General features: G+C 61.0%; 2 protein-coding genes across 21 annotated transcripts in view; one reads left to right on the plus strand and one right to left on the minus strand.

Annotated features, from left to right (window-relative positions):
- The window catches only part of PSMG3 (proteasome assembly chaperone 3), a 348811-nt gene that overhangs the window by 227338 nt on the left and 99543 nt on the right, over positions 1–21930 (plus strand). The window lies entirely within an intron of this gene.
- Positions 1–21930, minus strand: part of ELFN1 (extracellular leucine rich repeat and fibronectin type III domain containing 1) — a 133107-nt gene that overhangs the window by 13672 nt on the left and 97505 nt on the right. For 19 of the 20 annotated variants that reach the window (XM_049699970.1, XM_049699968.1, XM_049699967.1 and 16 more), the window contains one exon: positions 18029–18190. The gene's annotated coding sequence lies outside the window, so the exon portion shown is untranslated. Of the gene's footprint in view, positions 1–18028; positions 18191–20067; positions 20198–21930 lie in introns of those variants that run through there. The other variant, XM_049699971.1, reaches the window with a different exon arrangement.

Raw genomic sequence — 21930 nt, forward strand, 5'->3', positions numbered from 1 at the left:
GTTTGGGTGGGGCTTGGGGCCCTTCTCACATCTACCTGGGATGATTTCCCCCAGACAGACTGCTTCTGATGGAGGTCTCCTGGTTCTACAAGCTCAGGGCCTCCACGGCAGATGTGCCCTGGACAGCCGTGTCAACAAATCCCATGAACGGCTTTGTAAAGTGCACGGCCGTTTTATCAAGTGAAACGTCACCCCTGACTCGTCTTTTGCTCATTCCGGGTTTACACGAGTCAGGGTCGGCTCAGAGCAGGGTAAACAGCAGAGAAAGCTCCGCTGGGAAAGCTTATGACAGGCATCTCATCTGGTGACTCCAGCGCTGGCCTCCAGGAGGACAGGGAAATGCGGGAAGGGCTGCCCCGGGCCTCGGAGGGAGACCCCAGCCCCCTCGGGTGACGTTAGGATTGCACCACCACCCTCACAGGGCCTGCTGGTTTCCGTTCCGCGTCATCTGTGTGTGGACAGATGGACATCACGTTAGGCCCAGATGAGTAAAAGACACAGACCTTCTCAGAACGCCCTCTGCAAATGAGGGGAAACCACGCTCCACACGGGAGGTGAGGCCACGGCTGCTACAGCAGATGGCTTTCCAAGAACTTCCCCTCCCATCTCGCCTGTGACAGGACCTGACTCCCCCTTCCACCACGAGGGGGTCTCTCTCTGCACCCCTGGAAGCTGGGGGCCCCGACACCGCTCTGGCCAACAGCGCTGGCAGACGTGAAGCTGAGTCCGTCCAGGGCACAGCCCTCAACCAGCCTGCAGCCGTTTCCCGTCCCTTGGAAGAGCCGCCACCTAAAACCAGCGGCTTCCAACACGACGCGCTGGAGAAGCTGCAGGCCCGGGTGCGGAGGTGGGGGTGTGGAGGGCGAGCCACGGAAGCAGCCCCCCTCAGGGCGCGTGAACCACGCAGCTGGGCCCTTCCCGAACTCCTGCTCCCAAAGCCATGGGCCAAACTCGGGCTCCCTTGTGCCCCCGAGGTTGGGGTCGTCCGTTACGCAACAGCAGTAACTGGCACAGGGCTGAGCGCCAGTGAACAAGGAGGGCTGGGCCCCGTCCCCCAAGCCTTGCCGTCCCCATCTGTCAGAGGGCCCAGCTTTTCATCTTCAAGGACCCACGGCAGGACCCGTCCGTGCTGCCGGCAGTGAGGCGGGGAGTTCAGAAAGGGGGTCTGGTTTTGGGGGGTCAGGGAAGGCCGGTCAGTGTCTGAGTCACAGGGCGGCGGCCTGAGAGCGCCAGACCCTGAGCCGCGTGGGACCTGGCCTGCTGCTCACCAGCTGGGCCGTTTTGTGGAACTTTCTTACCTTCTCTGAGACTCAGTTTTACTTTCCTGACAAATGGAGCCATTGACAGCCACTCCGGGGCCATCAGGAGAGTGGAGCGCAATGGTGTTTGTGAACACGCTGGGCTGGGCTGGGGGGAGGGGGCCTGTGTGTCCCCCATCCCCTCCCTTCACAGGAGGCGGGACCCCGTGATGCCATCAGATCCTCGGTCTCGGCTTCTGAGCCAGCACATCACCCAGCGTTTCTCTCTCTTCTGGAAAGTGGGAACCGTCACTGTACCCCACGTGCTCACCGGTTTGCACAAAGAACGCACGTGTCAGGTCCTCCCGGCACCCGAGCTCGGGCAGGGCTGTGGTCCAGGGGCAGAGGGACCAGGGAGGGTCTGAGCAAAGTCAGAAGGTGCGGCCAGGCCTGGGAGCCTGAGAGTTGGGGCGGCATCTTTCCCCGGGGGACGTGGGGCTGGACCCAGACGGGGGGCTGCCTGCAGCTGCCCCTCTGCTCGCCTGGCCAGCTCTGTAAATCCCCGTCTCTCAGTCCATAAAAAATCCACCTCATAACACACCAAACATTAATTATAGCCAAAACGCCAGGAAGGGAATTGGTCTGGAAGAGGCTGCTCTCATGCTAGTCACCGAGACGCTCTGGGGGTGGGGGTGGGGGTGGGGCCAGCGGGTAGGGGCTCCTGCTTGGGGCTCCGAGGTGAGCCTCTCCCCACGACACGGGGCTGGGGACGCGGAAAGTGGAGGCCAGGGCGCCTGGGATCTGGGTCTGGCCCTGCCCTCCAGCTCTGGCCCAGAGAAGGATCGTGCAAAGGGCTGCTGCTTCCTCCTGACGGTCAAGAGTGGGGAGGGTGAGCCCAGACCCAGGGCTCTCAGCCCCCCATCTCCGTCCCCTGCAAACAGGACAGAGGCCCACCCACGGCCCTCTCAAGTCCAAGGGGGTGACAGTAATGATTAGTGGATGTGGCCAGAGCCTCCAGCCAGGCGGAGCCCGGGAAGGGGCTGGGGGCAGTGAGCAGAAGCCCCCCTCAGGGGCTGGGCAGCCAGCCTGGGTGGCGCGGGAGGTGACTGCTGGAAGGTCACTGGGTCACTGCTGGAAGGTCCCAAGGAGGCAAAGAGAAGATTCAGCTCCAGTTACTTGGCCCTGAGCCTAAGGAGATCCCCCCACCAGAATAAAAGGCCCTGTCTCCGTCGCCTCCGGCTACCGCAGGAAGACCAAGGCTGCGCACTTCAGCTGCGCAGGTGGTGGGGAGACCTCGGCTGGCAGCCCTGGAGACTCGCACCCCCCCCATCTCAGCCCTGAACCCTGTGGCAACGACCCTCTTCCCACAGTCATTCATTCACTCAGTGTTTACTGAGTGTCTACTTCCAGGGACAGGACAAGGTCGCTGTCCCCACGGGTCACAGAATGTGTGTGAAGAACACACGATGGGATCGCACAGCCCTAACCCGACCCTGGACTTCAGTCATATCACTTGGTGCTGTGTGCCCCGGGGCAAGTGGCTCACCCACTCTGGGCTTTAGTCTCCTCATCTGTAAAATGACTCATGGAAAGCACTGACTACAGTTCCTGGCTCAACAAGCGTGAGTCACCCCAGAGGAGCAGAGGCGTCGTAAGACTGCACAGAACATGCGCCGCAGAGCAGAGACTCCGCTGAGGTGGGGGCATATCCCAGCCGACCCTGAGGACCCTCGCTGCTCCGCATGACGGGCTCACATCCGCCCCGCCCCAGCCAGCCTGCACTGACAGACAGCCTCCCCTCTGGGTGTGGGACACACGACCTCAGCCCCCATCCCCTGCTGGTCTGTACTCAGGAGGAGACGGGAGAAGAGGGGGCTGGGGGACCCTCCTGGGGACACACGTGACTGGCAGATCCCCCTGGACGGCGGGCCCCCTCTGCAGCAGCTCCCCACCCCAGGTCCCTGAGACCCAGGCGTCCCGGAGGCCGCCGTGTGGGGTGGGGTAGTCCTGCAGCAAGAGGCCAAGCGGGGTATGTGCTGCCACCCAAAGGGCACGGGGAGTGAAGGGGGGAGGGGCGGGGGTGACACCCCACCCCCTGTGAGACAGAGGCATCCCCGGGTCCCCATCCCAGGGCCGCAGGCGGGGTGGCTGCTGCTGGGGTGGGGGGCACAGGGCGGGGAGGGGTCAGCCCCTGGCAGGTGGGGGCGTGGAGGCCAGTATGTTACAGCCTGAGACCCGCTGGGTGGGTGTGTGTGTGTGTGTGTGTGTGTGTGTGTGTGTGTGTCCGTGTCCCCAGGCTCTGGCCCCTCGGGTATGGGTCTACCACCTGCCCCCCCCGCCGCGCTGCACACGCACAGGCGCACCGTGTCGCACAGAGCGTAAGCCCCGCCCCACAGCGGGCATGGGGGCAGCGGCGGAGCAGCTGGAGGACGGTCAGCGCTCCGCGTAACCGACGAGGCAGGAATCGGCCAGCGGGGTGTGAGGGCGGCCCCCTCCTGGCAGCCCTTCCTCGCCGAGCTGGGTCCTGCCGCGCCCCGCCGCCGTCTGCCGGGCGTCTGCGACTGCTCCTGGTCTGCAGGCCACGCGCTGGTCACCGCCTGTCCCCCCGGCCAGTGCCGGGACCCGGGGGCAGCTGTGGGCGGGATTTCAGGCAAGGCGGCCTCCCTCTGGCACGTGGTGTCGCCACCCCATTCCCTGGCTCAATCTCCCCTGAACGTGGTGCCTGGCCTCTGCTGCCCGCCGGGTACTGGGGTGCCAGGGGCAGCTGCCCCAGGCCCTAATCCCAGAGGGCTCCCGGAGGAGAGTCTGACATTCGTGGGGGCAGAGCGGTGGGCACTCACCGAGAGTGACACAGACCGCGTCACTCAAAGGACCAGGGACGCCCCCAGTGGTGTCTGGGTGGTCCGCGGCTCTGTTCTCAAGGTGAGCAGCAGTTTGGACGAAGTCTGAGAGCCTGCAGGAAGGGGACAGACGCTGGAGGCCGGGACCAGGACCCAAGCATTCCCTCCAGCTGGAGTAACAGGTCAAATCCACCTCAGTGCAGTACGCGGGGCGAAAACATGCCAGGAAGGAGGTCACAGAGAAGCACGGCCCCACACCACTCACGGCGAAAAGAGAGAGGCGAGAGGAGGCTCACAGGTAAATGCGGCGGCCTGAGAAGGTAGCGCAGGCCGAATTAACAGAGGCATATCAGGCGGAACAGAGGAGGCGCTGATCCGGCACTGCTCCAGAGGGTCGGGCTCCAGACCTCATACTCGCAAAGCACCTACTCTGCGCCGCTCTTCTGACAGCTTTACATCTTGTTCACACTATGTATTTAAACCAGTCTGGTGAAGTCAGTACTGTTATCGTCCGTTTACAGAAGAGGCACGGAGATGTCTATTAACTTGCCTGAGTTTCCACGGCTACTCAGTGGTGGGGCCCGGTTCAAACCCAGGCAGTCTGGCCCCAGAGCCTGTGTGTGTGACCACGCATCATGGGGGCCAACAGATCAGTGTTCCAAGGCGAGTGACCCTTGGAACCCTTGGTGAAGCGCACACGCAAAAGCCGGGGGTCCGAGGAGAGGCAGGAGGCAACGGGCGTGTTTGGCTCCGTCCCCACAGGGCGTGCGTAGGACAGACGGGCGGAGCCTGTGTGTGGCCACCGCGTGTGACCACTGTCCCCCCCGGAGGACTCCCAGGGCCAGCTGATGCGAGCCTGGGCCAGCCGGCCTCGCTGAAAAGCAACCGGGGCGGCACCGTGAAGGCAAAGATGCACGTAGCCCGTGAGCCCAAATCCCTGTGCTGCCTGCACCCCAGAGAAGCTGCGAGGGGTCCGAGGCCGTGCGCGACCGAACTGAGGGGTCCTCCGAGACCTGACTAAGCACGCGGCACGCGCCCGGTGAGGGCTACACGGCAGGGACGGGAGCCTCCGGGCCGCGCGCGCAGCCGCCCACCACCCGGGCCTCGGGGCAGGACGCGGGCCTCGTACAGAGTGCAAGCAAAGAAGGCAGAATCATCATCACACAACTTAGTGAAGGACTTACTCTAGCGGGGAGGGGAACAGGATGAGCCCTGGGGGTGCCGGTGCAGATGTCTGCACGCCCATGTGCTTAACGCTCCTGACCTGCACACTCAGATGGTAACTTATATGTTGTGTGTATCTTACCACCATTAAAAATGTGTAAGGAAAAGGGGGGATAGGGTCTGAGAGGGGCACACAGAGGCTTCGGGTGGGTCAGGGGGTGGGGGGGCAATTGAACGCCGCCCTCTGTCCCCTCCAGGGCTTCCCTACGACCCAGGCAGTGACTGGGGTTAGGGAGAGCTTTCATGGTATCTTCTTCATACCTCGGGCTGCATTAAATATTTTATAATTAGTGAAATATTTATTAGAGATTTCTTCAATATTTGAGACGTCTTAATATTTTATAAGAGATTTTTAAATGTTTTGAAAAGGAATGGGCTGCTGTGTGAGACTGAGCTCCCCGTCGCCAGAGGTGTGCAAAGAGAGGTAGGCATCAGAGCAGGCACTCACGCTGGAGGGGGGTGGACTAGAGCAGTGGTTCCTAAACGAGGAAAACCACCAGGACACTTGTGAGCTTTAAAAACACAGCCCCCCCAGGACCCGACTCTGGTTTCTGTCTCAAGGCCCCACTGGCCTAGCTGGGGCACTGTCTGGTCTGTGCTTTGTTTCCAGACCCTGAGGACCAAGCCCAGGCCACTCAGGCTGTTGACCAGCTCGGCCAGTCCCAGGGCTGGGGCAGAAGGCTGTCAGTTTCACAGCCGTTGAGCAGAGGATGACATGTACCAGCCCCGAACTTGATCCCTAGAGTTGCTGGCCAAGGGCCTTCAAGGACGTGTGATGCAAGGCTCCCGCTGCACAGATGGAAACACTGAGGCCAGAGAGGAGAGGGGTGTCAGGACCATGGGAGGGGGTTCGGCGAGGACGGAGGGCGGGCTGGAGCCCGAGCCTTCCTGCCTTCTTTCCGGGGCCTCTCTGTATCACAGGCTTCACGACCCCTGGTGGACAGAGCCACGCTAGTGACCCCCTGCAGAGGTCCTCGTCCACCCTGGGTCCCTCCGGCCAGGCCCGGCCTCCACCAGGTGCTGAGGAACCGTGTGACGGTTGAGCTTGGCAGGCTGGGCAGGTGCATACGCTCTCTGCAACGGCTCCCGGGAGAGGCCGAATCCCTGTCTCACGAGCCGACAGCTCTGACGTGCCTGCCTCTCCCACCCGGTCGACAAAGAATTTAATGGTTCCTACGTGCCAGGAGCCCCGCCAGGGAGGCAGGGCAAACAGGGCGAACCGTCCAGCAAGGTGCCCGCCCTTGCTGTGCCGTCCCAGCGAGCTTGAGGAATCACATCAAGAGAACCTTCCAGCTCTGGTCTCTGCCCTCTAAGGGCCTGTACTCACAAGCCCAGAGAGGGCAAGGAATTTTCCCCGGGTCACACAGCAAGGTCACAGCAGACCCAGGACAAGGGCCTGGCTGTCCTGAGCCCTTCTCCAGGGGGCTCCCCTGTACCTCCACCCCAACCCCGCGCCAGGACATCAGGGCCGTGCAGCAGCCCCGGGGCTGGGAGTCCAGGAGGAGGTCGTGCAAGCGACTAACACTGTAGCTGGTTCCCTTCTGCCTGCTCTTCCCCCACAAACAGGGTGCCAGAGCGGAGGGGCTGAGAGCTGGCTCTGCAGACGAGTTGCCACTCGCCAGATGAGGGCCTTGGGCACGCCGCTAAATGTCTGTGTCACTGCTCCCTCGTCAGAGAGCCCCAGAGGGCTGAGAGCATTAGTTATAATCACGCCAGATAACTGTCATCAAACGTTTGATTTTACGAGCGCTGAGGCACGTATTTAAATGCTATTCAACACAAAGCAACACGATAATGGGTCTTATTTGACAGACGAGGAAACTGAGGCACCACAAGGGCGAGGAGCTCGTCAGTGGGTGGCCAGGCTGGGACCTGGACCAGGCGGACGGCGTGGGCTGCCCGCTGGACCGTCTCAGTACGAGAGGTCTGAGCTAAGTCTCAGCGTCATCAGTACTTGCAACAATAACGTAAGGATGTCTTACGATATAAAATAAAAACTAATCGTAACAGCCGCGTCTGTGGAAAGGGGGGCCCAAGTACAAAGATGGGGGCACTCAGAGGAGGAGGGGATCCAGTCCAGGAAGGGAGAGGTGGTCTCAGGGCCCATGAAGCCCAAAGCAGGAAGGGCCTTCCAGGACCTCGGGCTGCACTGGCCACATTCCTGGCTCACGACGCCAGGCAGGGGACTGTCTGGGCCTCACCTGCCCCACCGGGTCCGGCTGGGTCGGTGAAGGTGGCTGCCCGGTCCTTCCCCAGCACACGGCCTCGGGGCGCTCTCTGCTGCACCGGGCTGGGGGCCGACGCTGGTTGGGGGGTGGACCCGCTGCCCCTTTCTGGAGGCTGGACGGGCCTTGAGAGGAATCAAAGGTGGGCGAGGACTCCCCGGGCCCCGGCTGGAGGCTTGGGACCCCTGGCTGGTCCCACCCTCCTCTTCCCAGCAGAGGGGGTGGGTGGTGGTCCCAGGCTGCGTCCCAGCGAGAACCTGGGCTTCCCCGTGATGAGGGAAACGGGGTGGGAGTGGGGCTGGAGAGGAGAGGCATCTCCTGGGACAGCTCCAGGCCACACGGAGCTCACGGGGGGAGACGTGCCGGGATGCTGTCTCGGGGCTGAAAGAGAGGAGGCCGGGCCTGCAGGTGCCACCCGCCCCCCAGGGGCCTGTTCCTTCCTGGTCTCAGTGCTCATCACTACCCCCGTCACCCCCATTTGAAACGAGTCCTCCGGGCCCTGCTGTCTCTGGTTTTCATGATGACGGCACAGATCTGCCAGGGGCCCCAGGAAGCAGCTCCCCACGGACTCAGTGTGAACAGCCGTCCAACACGGCTCCTGTTCCAGAGGCCCGGGGGGCTCTGAGCCCTTGAGTCTCCCCTGCAAAACGGGGACCGTGGCTCCCACGCTGCCCGCCCACCTCACACAGACAAATGGCGAGCAAGTCCCCCCCACGTGTCAGATGCTGGGCCAACAGGGATGCAGAGGCCAGCAAGGCCAATGCCTTGGAATTGCCGGTCTGGTGGGGGAGACAGAGCTCCAGCTGGCACGAGTGAGATGTGATCGTGAGACAGCGCTGCGGGGAGCTGGCGCAGGGGGATCCGTCCAGGGGTCCAGGTCTCGGCCCGTGTTCCCAGAGACCTAAGAGAGAGCTTGGCTATGCAAAGGCCATAGGTGAAAAGACGGGCGGGGCCTATGAGGAAGTACAGAGGCCAGAAGAGCTGGAACTTGGAAGGTGGGGTTGGTGGGGTGAAAGGAACCCGCTGGGGCAGACCTGCTGGGAGCTCTGATCTCAGCCCGGGGGCACTGGGGAGCCACTGAAGGTTCAGTAGAGAGGAAGAATGATTACCCTGGCTGTTGACGGAGAATGAACTACTGCAGGAAACAGTGGGTGTGCAGGGAATAGAGAGGAAGCTGCAACAGTCACTGAAGGAGGGAGGACGGGGTTCTGGGCTGGCTCGTGGAGGGAAACGGAGAGATGAGGGGAGGCAGCCACGAGACACAGACAGTACCCGGCGGAAACGCACACACGCGTGCGCAGGGAGACTCGGGTGCTCACAGCAGCACTATTTGTAATAGCCCCAGCTGGACACTACCCGCTGCCCATCAACAGGAGCCCAGACAGCACACTGTGACACATCCGCACCACAGGACAGTCATGACACAGCGACAGGATGGGCGAGCCCTAAGGACGCAACAATGGGATACACGTCACAAACACAAGGTCGAGCGAACCATTTACACAGAGCTCCGAAATGGGCAGTGTGGTTACAGGAAGGCTAGTGGCCACCCTTGGGGTGGTGAACGGAAGGGGACACGAGGAGGGCCTCGGGGGGCTGGTGACGCCCTTGATCTGGGTCCCAGGGACACGAGTGTGTCCGGTTCATAAAAGTTTATTGAGCTAAACGTACTTGTGACTCCTCACTTTTCTGTCTGTTACGCTCCAATAAAAGATTCGAGAGAGAGAGAGAAACGGGGTACTTAGGAGGTCAGACCAATGTCACCCGGAGATTTACTGGGTGGTGGGAGACCAGGGGCAGTGAGTGATGATGAGTTGGTACAGTCAGAGCCATGCCGAGCTTGGGGTGCCTGTGACGGAGGATGAGGGGAGATGGCCAAGGCCTGGGCTGGGCAGAGAAGACCGGGCAGAGGGGGGAGATGGTCCAGGCGCTGCCCGCACGGTGTGGCTGAGGCCGGGCAGGGAAAGGGCACAGCAGGAGAAGAAAGCGTGGGCAGGGACTTCAGGAGGACCCGCACTTAGGGACACCTGAGAGGGAAGTGCGTCCAGAGGCAGGAGGGCCCAGATGCCAAGAGCAGAGAGGAGGATGTTTCAGGACAGAAGGTGTGATCCGGGGCACTGAGTCCCGGGCACATGGGAACCTCTGAAGTCACAGGGTGCTGTAATTGTCGGGGTCCCGAGTTCACAGATGAGCTGGGATCGGGGCACGTCCCAGAGGTCTCCTCCACGTGTATCAGGTGAGTATCACCTGTGCTGGAACCAGCCCAGGCTGCAAGGGCTCAGAACACACTAAAGAGGGGCAGGGGCAGGTGGGGGACAAGGCTGGCACGTGCAGGGAGAGCAGGCGCCCACGCCGTGAGCTGAGGACGGACAGAGGGGCTGACGGGGTGTGGGGGAGGGAACCATCTCTGAGCGATGGGTATGTTCACGGATGGGTGTGTGCAGACCAGACTCTCAAGGATGAAGGAGGGGGAGGGGTCTGGGGGGGTCGGGGCTGCCTGACCCAGACCTGGCCCTGTTGGTGGGGAGGGTGGCCCTGGGGTGTGGAGAAGCGGCAGGGGCGGGGCAGCATTCAGCGCCCTGACTCTGTGCAGGTGCTCAGAACCATGGACAGCTCTGGGCTGGCCCTAGATGCTCCGTAGAGGCCTAAACAGGGAACCCAAGCTCCTGCCTCTGGGACATCCCACCCTCAGCACCGCAGAAGCCCAGGCTCAGAGAGGCTGACAGACGTGCTAAGAAGGAGGAATGAGGACACGGCTGAGACCAAGTGTCACTAACACAGGGTCTGGGGGCTGCACTGTCCATAGAGAGGAAACAGACAAGATGATCTGTCTCTAGGTAGGGTGGCCACAGTTTGCCCTGTCAGTGTAATTGTTAACACTGCCTCTTTTTACTCTCAAAAGTGCTTCCGGTTTGGACGCTAACTTACAGAGTCACCCTCTTGCTAGAGGACCTTTCCACTCAAAACGTACTAATGATCTCCTCTTGCTCCATAACTGTCAGTAACGGCAAGCTTCCTGCCCAGACCAGTGAGGCTCTGGGAGTGGACAAGTCACACGCCAGCCCTAGCCCCCATTCACCAGCCAGGCCGGCCAAGGATGCCCTGCACCTGCTTCTTCTCCCCGCAGGTCCTGAGGCCACAGGACGTCCAAGAAGAATGCATGACCAAGCTCTCTTGTTGGTCACCAGTTTCTATCCTCCTCTTCCTTTACTACTGGACCCACATAAAGACTGTGGTTCCCAGCATCCCTTGCAGATAGGCAGGGCCTATGACCCAGTTCCAGCCAACGGGATGTGAGTGGAGGTTGAAGGGCACCACTGCTGAATCACTCCCTTGAAAGGAATGGGCATGCATGCACCTTGCCCAGTTAGGATGCAGATGTGATGGTGGGAAATGCAGCAGCCACTGTGGTCCCAGACACAGAAGCCACAGGTTATAGTGACAGAGCTGCCCTACCAGCCCTGGGCCACAGGCTTCTGGGCTGCTTTGTGAACAAGAAATAAAGTTCTATCTCATTTGAAGTATCGTATTTTTGGAGAACTTTAACGGCTCACTAACAGAGATGAGGGCCTTCTCAGTCGGGGGACAGATTACGAGGCAGAGAGCTCAATGGGGTCTGGAGATGCTCCGGGGGCCGGGAACAAAGGAGAGGCAGAGTTGGCAGCCCCGCCGCACACCCTGCAAGCTTGTCCCCCCCACTCTCCATCTTACCTCTCTCCACCCGCCCACCACAGCCCAGGCCCGGGCCACTTCCTACGCTGTGTGCATGCCAAGTGCTATGCAAACACCCTTTCTCACATCTGGAAAGGCCTCCTCTCTGCCACCCACCCCAAGTCCTGCCCATCCTTCCCTCCAGGAAGCCGGCTCTGTCCGGTCTGCTTCTCTGAGCTCTGCGCACTCACACATCCTGTCTGGAGGGCTCAAGGCCCACGGGAGCCCCTTCCCCAGCCAGGCCTGGCCCTCCAGCTGCACAGACCAAGCACAGCGCCCACCTCTGCCCACCCTCCCCAGGAGCCTCAGTGTTGGCAGGTCAGCCTGGAACTGCAGCCGGCCATACGCGCTCGGCATCTCAGGGCCGAATCGCAAGCGACCAGGCCAGAGGCATTCATGGGTCCGGGGCCAGGACAGGCAGGGAGCCCCTGCGGGCTCCAGGCACCCTTGCTGTCCACGCAGAGAGCAGCGAGGGTGGGAGCCCTGGGCGCGGCGGGGGGCAGGACCCTCAACCCTTCTGCACCTCCATTTCCCGGGGGCGGTCACAGCAGGGACGCCTGTCACTCAGGGCCACTGTGGGGAGTGAGCTCTGGCATGGAGAGGGCCTGCACACAGCGGCACTCAGTAAACGCATCCTCACTCCCTCCACCCTTCCCTCCCTCCTGAACATCCTGGCAGGGAAGCTTCTCTAGAGCTCTGGGTCACGTCCATATCAAATCACCACGACGAAGAAACAACTGTCTGCTGGTTCCCCTTCCGGCTCCCATGCCCCGTGCCTGCCGCCCTCTCTGGCCTGCTCCAAACCCCGCTCTTCACCCCATTCCCCCTCCCATCACCCCCACAGCTGTCATCACCCCGGCCTGGGCAGCGGCCTCCCCTCGCTGGTCCCTCCCGCTCCCCGCACGCCCCGACCCACTCTGGCTGCAGCCCTGGCTGTGAGTCACTGGGGCTGAGCATGCAGAGGAGGGGGAGGGCAGGGCGGAGCCTGGGGCCCCCCCGGGATCATGGGGACACGTATGCACAGAGGGGCATATGCACACGTGTGCAGGCTGTGGACATCCACGAAGCAGGAGGTGGGAAGGGGGGAAGGCAGGGGAGGAGGCAGAGGTGGGCTACTCCTCGGTGCCTCTCATTCACTTCATCAAAGGGCCCCACCAGCAGCTGCCACACCCCCATCGTACGGACGAAGAACAGAGAGGTGAAGTGACTTACCCCTGACTGCACAGCTGGCCAGCACTGGCACCCATATTGAAATCTGGGACCTAGACTGGGTCCCTGGCAGTGGCGCCAAGGAGATGGGTCAGAAGTCAGGTCTACGAGGGAGGGGGCGAGAAGCTCAGGCTGAAGGAAAAACCCGTAGCAGAGATGGGTGCACGGGGCCGCAGGCCCAACCCAGGAGCCCTGGCCCGAAGGAGAAGGGGTCTCCAGGGCCTGCGCAGCCAGAGACAGCCCAGAACAGGAGGCGCCCCGAGGCTCGACCCTCCTCCCGCTAATTCACTCCAGGAACCAGAGGATGCACGTTCTATGAGGAAACGAAAAGGCAAATTAAGGTCTAGGAGCAGAAACGTGGCCCCGCAAGCCTGGCCCACCAGCTGGCTGGAGGGACACACAGGCCAAGGAGGGGCTTTGCCGGAGGCCCAAGGCGGAGCACAGGGACCCAGGGCCCAGGAGGGCTGCGGGAGAGGGGAGAGACGCTCCCCCATCCAGGGCAGCTCTGTACAGGCTGACTGGACACCCCCGCAGGTGGCTAGGGCAGTGTGGGTCCGCGGGGACGAGAAATGAGACAGAGGCAGAGCCACCCTCGAGCTGAGCCCACTGTGGACAGCAGGAGCCAGGTGTGGGGTGGAGGGGGGAAGAATGCCCCGAGGCGGGGCCACGACTCATCTCACAAAGGCCAGCACGTGGCCTCGTGAACACAGGGCAGGGGTCTACTGCCTGGAAAACAGGAGGCACCAAGTAAGCATGCGACAGATAGAGGGACCATTTAGTGAGAACCAACCATGAGGCGGTAGTGGACCACAGTGGGCAAGAGAACAGGCTCAGGTTGTTATCCTGATAACCAGGAACAGACTCGGCCAGTATACTCCCTTCCCTTCACCTCCTCTGCTTTTCCCACCCGAGATGCAGATACGATGGCTGGAGGCACAGCAGCCATCTGGGGGCCATGAGGACAAATGCTAAGACTGGCCAAGGGGGCAGCTACAAGGAAACTGAATTGCTGATAACTTCCTTAGACTGTGTACCACCCCCACTGCTGCACTCTCTACACGAGAAAAATGAATTGCTACATGGGGTTCAACCACACAAGTGTCAGGTTTCTTCTGTCTTGTTCGGCCAAATTCAATCCCTAGCTGACACAGCATAAAATAATGCTGAATAATTTCATTAGACAGTTACTCTTAATTTAATTCTTTTCAGTGCTGCTGATTACATCAAAAGAAAGTCTCAGATCAGGGCTAGTAAAGTCTTGAACACCTGTGCACACTTGCTGTTTTCCCTTTTTAATAAAGCGATAGCAGGCCTTGGGCTCTGAGCTTCCTCTGGGCCGCGGCATCCAACTAGAATTTAATAACATTGCTTTGTTTCCACTGAATTTATTTTTATGATTATGAATTCTATTTATGGAAAAGGAGGCTTGTTTTCTATTTGTAGTAGTGCCATAAAAGTTCCCTTTTAAATAAATGTATTTAAGTTTTTAAAAAGTAAATTTACTTAGAGAAAAACAGTAACAACACAGTCAGAGGGAGTGTGTGTGTGTGTGTGTGTGTGTGTGTGTGTGTGTGTGTGGCGGGGGGTGGGAGCATAGAGGAGAGGGTAACATGGGTGGCTACTCCCCAGCCCTGCACTTCGGCTGCTGGGGACTGTCTGCTCCTGAGCTCCGGGTAGGCTGAAGGCTGGGGGCTGATCTCCGTTGTTTGTCCGGCCTGGGGCAGGGAGTGGACGGCTGGACCCCGGGCGTCGGGAATCTCTAAAAGGTGGAGCTCAGAGTCGTGCGCTGGGCAATCAGGTGATGAGATGTGAGCAGGGGTTTGAAGCTGTCCTGGTAACCAAGCCACTAACTCAAAGTCTCAGCTCCCTCCAGCCTGTCTGTGTGAGGCCCCGACTTCAAAAGCGGGGCCTCCAGGAGCAGGCGTGACCTTTTGCTAATTAGCTCGGGCTGTTTGCTCTGCGGCCGCCAGCTGATCTCTGGACAGCAGCTCTAACTCTAGCCACTGCTGCCTGTCACCATCCGGCAGATAAATAACTCCGCTCCTTGGAGAGAAGGGGGTGGGGAACCATGACAGCTGGAGGGCTGGGGGAGGGGCAGGGATGTGCAAGAGGGGAGGGGGTGGGTCCCGACGGTGCTGGGTGGCCAGTCACCCTTAGGTCATGCCAGCTGTGCTGGGGAAAGCATCACCCCCGTTTCTCAAAAAGAAAACCGAGGCCTAGGGAGGGGAGGGGTCTTACAGAGGGGGGGGCTGGGGTTCCAGCTCTGCCAGCTCCCAGATCCCCCTCTCACCCACCACCCACAGCCCAGGGCCACTCGCTGGGCTCTGTCCCTGGTGCTGAGCAAGTGCCGGCACAGAGCTGGCCCTGACAGGTCACCTGGGGCCACCAGAACACTCAGAAGGTTCCTTCTGGACTCTTTAGTCATTGCTTCAATATAAGACACTTCTAAGGACGAGGTCTTAGGACCAGGAAACGGAGGAGGAAGGAGGCAAGAATAGACCAAGAAAGTTCAAGTCGCTGAATGACAAAATGTTCTATCTGGAAGGGATCTCAGGAACAACAGCCCAACCCCCAGGCGCCTGGAGAAGACCTAGTGCAAGGCGTGGGCTCCCCCGCCGGACCCCGCAGGAGCGCCACCATCTGCTTTGCCACCTGCCTGCTCAGGTGGGGCGGGGCTGGGAAATGTCCCATCCATTCATCCCACAAACATTCATTCAGCGTCTGCCACCCGCCAGGCTCAGGAGGCTCCCCGCGGAACACGCAGCCTGGGGCCAGTACAAGGGCTCCAGGGCCAAGGCAGGAGGGGGGTGCCCCCCGGCCGTGGGGGTCCCGGACTAGCTCGGGTGAGCCCGAACTTGACGTGGGCTGGGGAGAGCGGGCACCTCGGAAGGAAGGGAAGAACTAACATTTATCTAACGTGATGGGCCAGAGACACTCCCATTTCATGCTGGGGGGGGCAAGGGGTGATACCCCTTACTGTTTCCTGAGCGCCTACTGTACACCAGGCGATTCACACATCCCGCTGAACACTCTCCTTAAGGGAGAGATTATTATCTCTACTTTACCGATTTAAAAAACGTGAGGTCATAAGCGAAGTCAGCCAGAAAGAGAATGACAAATACCTTATGATATCACTTACGTATGGAATCTAAAATACGACACAGGGACTTCCCTGGCGGTCCAAGGGTTAAGACTCCACGCTTCCAATGGAGGGGGCGCGGGTTCGATCCCTGGTCGGGGAACTAAGGTCCCACATGCCACGCAGTGCAGCCAAAAATTAATAAGTAAATAAAATGAAATAAATAAAGTACGACGTGAACTTATCTACGAAACAGAAACAGACTCACAGACACAGAGGACAAACTCGAGGTTGCGGGGCGGGGTGGGGGAGGGATGGATTGGGAGTTTGGGATGAGCAGATGCAAACTATTACATAGAGGATGGATAAACAACAAGGTCCTGCTGTAGAGCACAGGGAACTACATTCAATATCCTGGGATAAACCAGCACGGAAAAGTATATGAAGAAGAATGTATAACTGAGCCACTCTGCTCTACAGCAGAAATGAACACACCCTTGTAAGCCAGCTATAGTTCAATAATTTTCTAAAACGTGGGAGGCCAGAGGTAGCGAGTGACCTCTTCAGCACTGTACATCCAAAATTCAGCAGAGTAGGGTCTGTCCGACACCAAATTCACTCCAAAGACAGACGGACCTTGGAGAGAGGATGTTCCAGGCAAAGGTACCACCATGAGCAAAGGCACAGGGTAGGAAAGCACTGAGCTGATGCCAGGGCCTCAGCTAAACCCGGGCTGTCCTGCACCTTCACGGCCATGCCAATGGCCTGAGGTCAGCACCCTCGAATCCACCCAGCCGGGCCCTAAGTGTACACTCTCTACCACAGCCCTGGGCCTCCGGGGTGTCCCGTCCACCCCTGCGTCACGCTCCACTGCTGTGTGGTTCAGTCTGGACGCCCATGGGGGTCTTAGGCTACTGTGTGGTCAGAGCTGCCCCCACCCCAGACTGTCCTATCTTCTCAACTTCTCAACAAATCCATGGAGAAGGTTCTTGGGGACCCCACCATATTTCATATGGGAAACTAAGGCCCACTGAGGGGCAGGTGCCGGTCTCTGTCACATGGAGTCAGAGCCCAGCCCACCCCCAACCCCGACTTCCTGGATGATATCAGCTAAAGAGACGGGGGGCCACGGGGCAGCATGAACTGCATCCTCACACACTTCCCTCCTGCTAAACCTGGAGGTCCCTGGAGGGACAGGGGTCTACCAGGCCCAGGGTCTGGCAAATGGCCGTCTGGAGAATGACGGAAGGAGCAGTGACCAGGCGGCTTAACCCTGTGACCCGGCCCCAGCCCAGCGCTCCGCCCGCGCCTGCGCTCTGACCCTCACCCGCGCCAAGCCTGCCCGCCCCCAGGGCTTTGCTCAGCCGCTCCCTCTGCCCGGGACCCCTGCGGCCTCTTCTCCTGCCGGCGGGCTCCTCTCCGTCCTCGATTCCTCTTCAGAACCACCTCCCCAAAGCCTCACTCGAAAGCCACGCTGAGGAGCCACGTGCCGGAGGACAAAGCTTCACAAATCCCCAGTCCTGTCACAGTCCGTTAGAGTGGGCAGAGCATAAGACCACCATCACTTTAAATGAACCCAGTTTACAGGATTCTGTAACAGCCGAACAGAGCAGGCAACAGTCCACTGCAAACACCCAAAACCTAAAATCCACTTTTCAAGGTACCGTGTCACTTACCAACAGCACCTCCTGCTGGTTCAGTGAAACATTACAACCCAGCTCTATCAGACGAGGAAACTCCCATTCACAGCACCTGCCTAGGAGCCAAGTTTGAAAACTGCTGAGTCAGAGTCCCAGGACCACACGAAGTACTTGTGGCCTGGAGAAACCCGAGATACAGTCGACAGAAGAGGGCATATCTGTGATTTCTGAACGCACTGAAGGAAAACAGCTTGTCCAGCGACTTTCCAGCTGGAGGTGAGACTCCAGCAGACACAGCACAGCTGGTCACTGAACACCTGGCCACTGGGATGGCAGCTTCAAGCCCCATCATTCACTTAGGTATTCAATGCAGCATCTCAGATAATTTTTTCCATATAAGCCTGTCTTCAAATATACACGGAGTCAATATTAACATATACTGCGCTGCAGGTACGGCTTTACGCTCCAACACGTGACGCCGCATCTTCTCCCATAAAGTGGTGGAAGACGAAATCGCTTTTACCCCACAGAGCATCCCCTGACTCATCAGGGGAGGATGCTGGACAGGCCTGAGCACGGCCACTGCCTACTCAGACCATTCTCGGGTCCCCTGAAACCCCCCGTCCCTCTTGCTGAGTCTTAGGGAGCCCCTGCAGCCTTTGCCCGTTTCCTCTGTGGGCTGGGCAGCACCTCTGAACGGGGGCCAGACCCTAAAGGCCGACTGTTTTCTGCAGGAACGGCCGAATTTCCCCCCACCCCTTCCAGGCCGCACCCATGACCCAGCACACCTGCCTCCCAGGTCCTTATGAACTGGCCCTGCCCCCCTTTGCCGGGACAGCCAATGAGCAATGGCATCCCTTACCTCCGGGTCAGGGCCCGCCGATGACCTGGCCTGTCTGAGAAGACCAGGCTGGTGTGTTCCTCCCCAAGGGGGTCGTAGGCATCACATCCTCGTTTCAGGACACAGAGGGAGAGCACGGGTCCAGACAAAGTGCAGGACACGGTGTCACCAAGGCAGCTTCCACTGTGTGGAGACAGAGGGGAGAGGAGTTGAGAAGGGAACGGGCCTTTCGGAAGATCCCATCTACCCGAGCACAGGGGGAGTCTCTGCCCTGTGTGTGCTCACTGTGTGGGTAACAAAACGGAGGGCAAGCGAGGAGCTGACACAGAGGCAAGAGATCAACAGAACTTCGCGGTCCAGACCGGCTGGGCCCGTGGTCACTGCTGCGATTCCAGCCCATTCCACCCTGCGGTGGCCCCGGTGTCGGGCAGGGACCCCAGGAACAGAAGCCTTCGACCCCCGGCCCGGCTCTGGCTGACATAATGAGCTTGTGACCTCAGCAATTCAGTTTACAGCCCGAGCCCCCTCGCCTGCCCACCAGGTGTGACCGATCATCTATCCTGGCTCAGCCCCAACCTGCGCTGAGCGTCCTCAGTGCCGAGGACCTTCCACGCGCCTCATTTCACCCTCACTCTTCAATCACTCGATCCCCACTTTGCAGGTAGGGAAACTGAGGGCGAGGGGCCGTCCTCTTGCGGGGGCACACAGGGGAGATGCAGTAAGGAGCCGCGTTTGGACAAAGCCCGCGGCCACCATGCCACCGCTCTCTGCCTTTGTTTCCAGCCAACTCGAGGGCAGCACCACCTGGTTTGGGGCGAGGGGGAGCCCAGAGGAAGCGGCATCTTTGGGACAAGGGGGATCCCGGGAGTAGGATGGGGGCGCTCCGGCACACCTTCAGCCCCTGGAGGCCCGGCAGTGACCCTCAAGGGCCTGGGCAGGAGCCGGATCCCCACGCAGTCTGCCTGCGCCTCCCATCCCCCCACTCGGAAGCCCCCCAGGCTCCTGGGCTGGGGGTGGGAGCTGAAAGGGAGAGGGAGCCTGTCCTGTGAGTGCAAATAGATGAGAGAGTGGCGCATAATTACCTAAAATTGTTGGTTAGAAGCGGATGTAAATAACCAAAAAAATATGTGGGGAAGCGGGGGGAATGCTCATCAATTAGAGTTAATTACTTAACAGCTAATTGAAATAATAATGTATTTGAATATGCTAATGAGGCTGAACCTGCCTTGGAAAAGGTAATTGGAATAAAAATAGAGAGGACGCCGGGCTCAGAAGCTCCCTGAAGCCTGGCCCCCCCGGAGGATTCCAGGCTGAGACCGCAGCCCAGGGACCCAGAGGGCCACATCCCTTCCCACCCCCCACCCCCAAGGCCTTTGCCCACCCTGGCTGCCCGCCCAGAGTGCCCTCTGCTCTCCTCTCCTGGGTCCCGGTGACCCTGACAACCCCAGCTCGGCCTCCCAGCTGCCCAGAGCCAGCAGAGGGGCTGCCTCGCCCCACGAAGCCCCGGAGGAGAAGCAGGAACGCACGCTTACCGAGTGCCCACTGTATTCCCAGCCCAGCTTCGAAAAGAGTCCCGCATTACAGACGAGGAAACAGCTCGGGAACCCCAGGCACCCTGCCGTCTCGGCCGGCACCGGGCAGGGCCGGGGCCCGGGTTTCCGGCTACCCTCAGACAACCTAGCAAAGCTGTCTGAGGCGGACCAGTGGCCCCCATGCTCCCACGCGTGTGAGCAGAAGCCAGGCCACCGTACGGGGAGATCCGCGGTCCCTGGTCTGCGCGTGGGTCCTGCGGTCTCACACTACCTGAGCTTTCACTCTCCGTCAGCATCGCTTGCAGACCCCAAAACCACTCGTGTGTGCGCACACACGCTCACCGCACTTGGCTCTAACCCAGCCCCGCATCTCGCCCTGCAGCCGCCGCGCAGGCCGACCAGGGAGGCCACAGGAGCCCAGGGCCGGCTCCCACCCACCTGCCTCTGATAATACCTCGTCTTTCCGCAAACGGCCTAGAGCATCACCCGGGTGTCACCCCTTCTGCAGGCCCACTAGCTCCCACAGACCTGGGGCCCAGCGGGAGGCCTCTCCAGGGCTGCGCCCCTTCCAGGGTCAGGCTGATTGCACAGATTTCCGACGGCGCCTGCGCTGCTGCTGGAACTCTATGGGCCTGAACAGCCCATAGCTACTGGAATCGCGGCACCTGTGGTGGGAGGAGCTCAGGTGAAGCCGGTCACAGATCCGAGCCTCGCCCGGGAGCTGCCCCGTGCGGCAGATCGGACGAGGTCTGCGGTTCGGGTGGAGCGGCTCGAGCGGGAGGCACGGGGTGGGGGAGGGGGGCCAGGTGGGAACCGGGCACGTGATGGAGACACGCTGACCGGTGGGTCCTCGACAAGCCTCGGCTCCCCCTCCGAAGAACTGGGATGACGGTGACCACCTCTCACCGGCCACTGCCCAGGTTGGTCTGAACCCACGGGCCTGAGGGCTCCGAAAGCCCCAGAGACCACCTGGTTTGGAGGGGTCAAAGGTGACGACCCCCGCTAGCAAAGTGTACACACCGTGATGCTGGGGGTTCACCACGGCCCCCAAAGACCGCCCAGGGACTCCGAGTCTCCCTTCTATTGAGAAGACACCTGTGCAGGGCTTCTGCAGGTGGGAAAGTGAGGCCCAAACCCTCCATGGGGTTGTCAAGGGGGCAGAGAGCACGGGCCCCGAGGCTGTGGCCCCATCACAGAGACAGGAAAACTGGGGCTCCTGGAGGCCAAGGGACAGGCCCCAGGTCACACGGCGGGGGATGGGGCGACCGAGGCCCCCCTTCTAAGGTGCACGGTGCGCACAATCGGGTGGCGGCCCAGGACCCCTGCCGCGTCTGGGTGCCCCTCGGGCGGCACAGGCAGCAGCTGGTGGGGGGGACGGGGGGTGGAGGGGCCCAAGTCCCCCGCTTCCAGGAGGAGCGACTCATCCCCGGCGGACGTCAGTCTGGGTGAGGGGGTGGGACAAAGGAAAGGCCCCAACTTGGCATTTGCATTTCAAACACTTCTATCAGCAAAACAAATAACAGTAATTATACCATTTGCATATTTTGCGCAATGATTGTTTAGCGAGGGGGGGAGGGGCTCCTGCTGATGCCAGCAGCCCGGCCTCCCCGCAGCTGCACCCGTGCCCCCCCTTCTCCACGCCACATCCCCCCGACGAGGCCGGGGCGAGGGGGCTCCGGGGGGCGGGAGGCGCCCGCCCTGTCCCCGGGCCCGTCCCACCTGTCAGGAGCCAGGCCCCTCACCTGGGACGCAGGGTGCCGCTGGCCGCTTTAGGGCCCTGCAGGGGCGCAGCCAGCCCCCCGACCTGCCAACCTCAGGCCGGCCGGGCTCCTCGTCCAGCCCCCGGGCGGCTCCTCACGCCCCGCCACACGTGGCCCCTCAGGCCCTCCCCCTCTTCCTTCAGCCCCAGCACCAACGACCACCCGCTCCTGCCCCGGAGCCCCATGGGCCTCAGCAGTGGGGATGCCGCCCCCAGGCCCCTGCGCTCCACGGCGCCTGCCGGGCTCCTGGTGTGCACCGGGGGCTGGGGAGGGCTGCCATCCTGGCGCTGACCCTACGGAGGGGGCACGGTGGGGGGAGCCCCCAACTCAGGGGGCATCGTGGGCCAAGGGGAACGGGGCCGGAGGGAAAGGGAGCTGAGTCGGCCTGCCCAGGCCCCTCCCCAGCCGCTGCAGGGGGTGGTGCCTTCCCGGGGTGCCCCGAGCCGGGTTCTCAGCTCCCTCCTGCCCCCGGGGGACCTCGGCAGGGCTCCATCCCCCTGGACCCCGCCTCCGTCCTCTGCCCAGGGTGGCTGGACAGAGAATGGCAGACCCCTCCTGCCCCTACCTCAAGGCTCCAGACGGGGCCCTTCTGGGGGGTGGGGGTCGTTCCAGGCTGGGGGCCACACATGGA

Source organism: Orcinus orca, chromosome 16 (assembly GCF_937001465.1).
Source record: "Orcinus orca chromosome 16, mOrcOrc1.1, whole genome shotgun sequence".
Classification (NCBI taxonomy): domain Eukaryota; kingdom Metazoa; phylum Chordata; class Mammalia; order Artiodactyla; family Delphinidae; genus Orcinus; species Orcinus orca.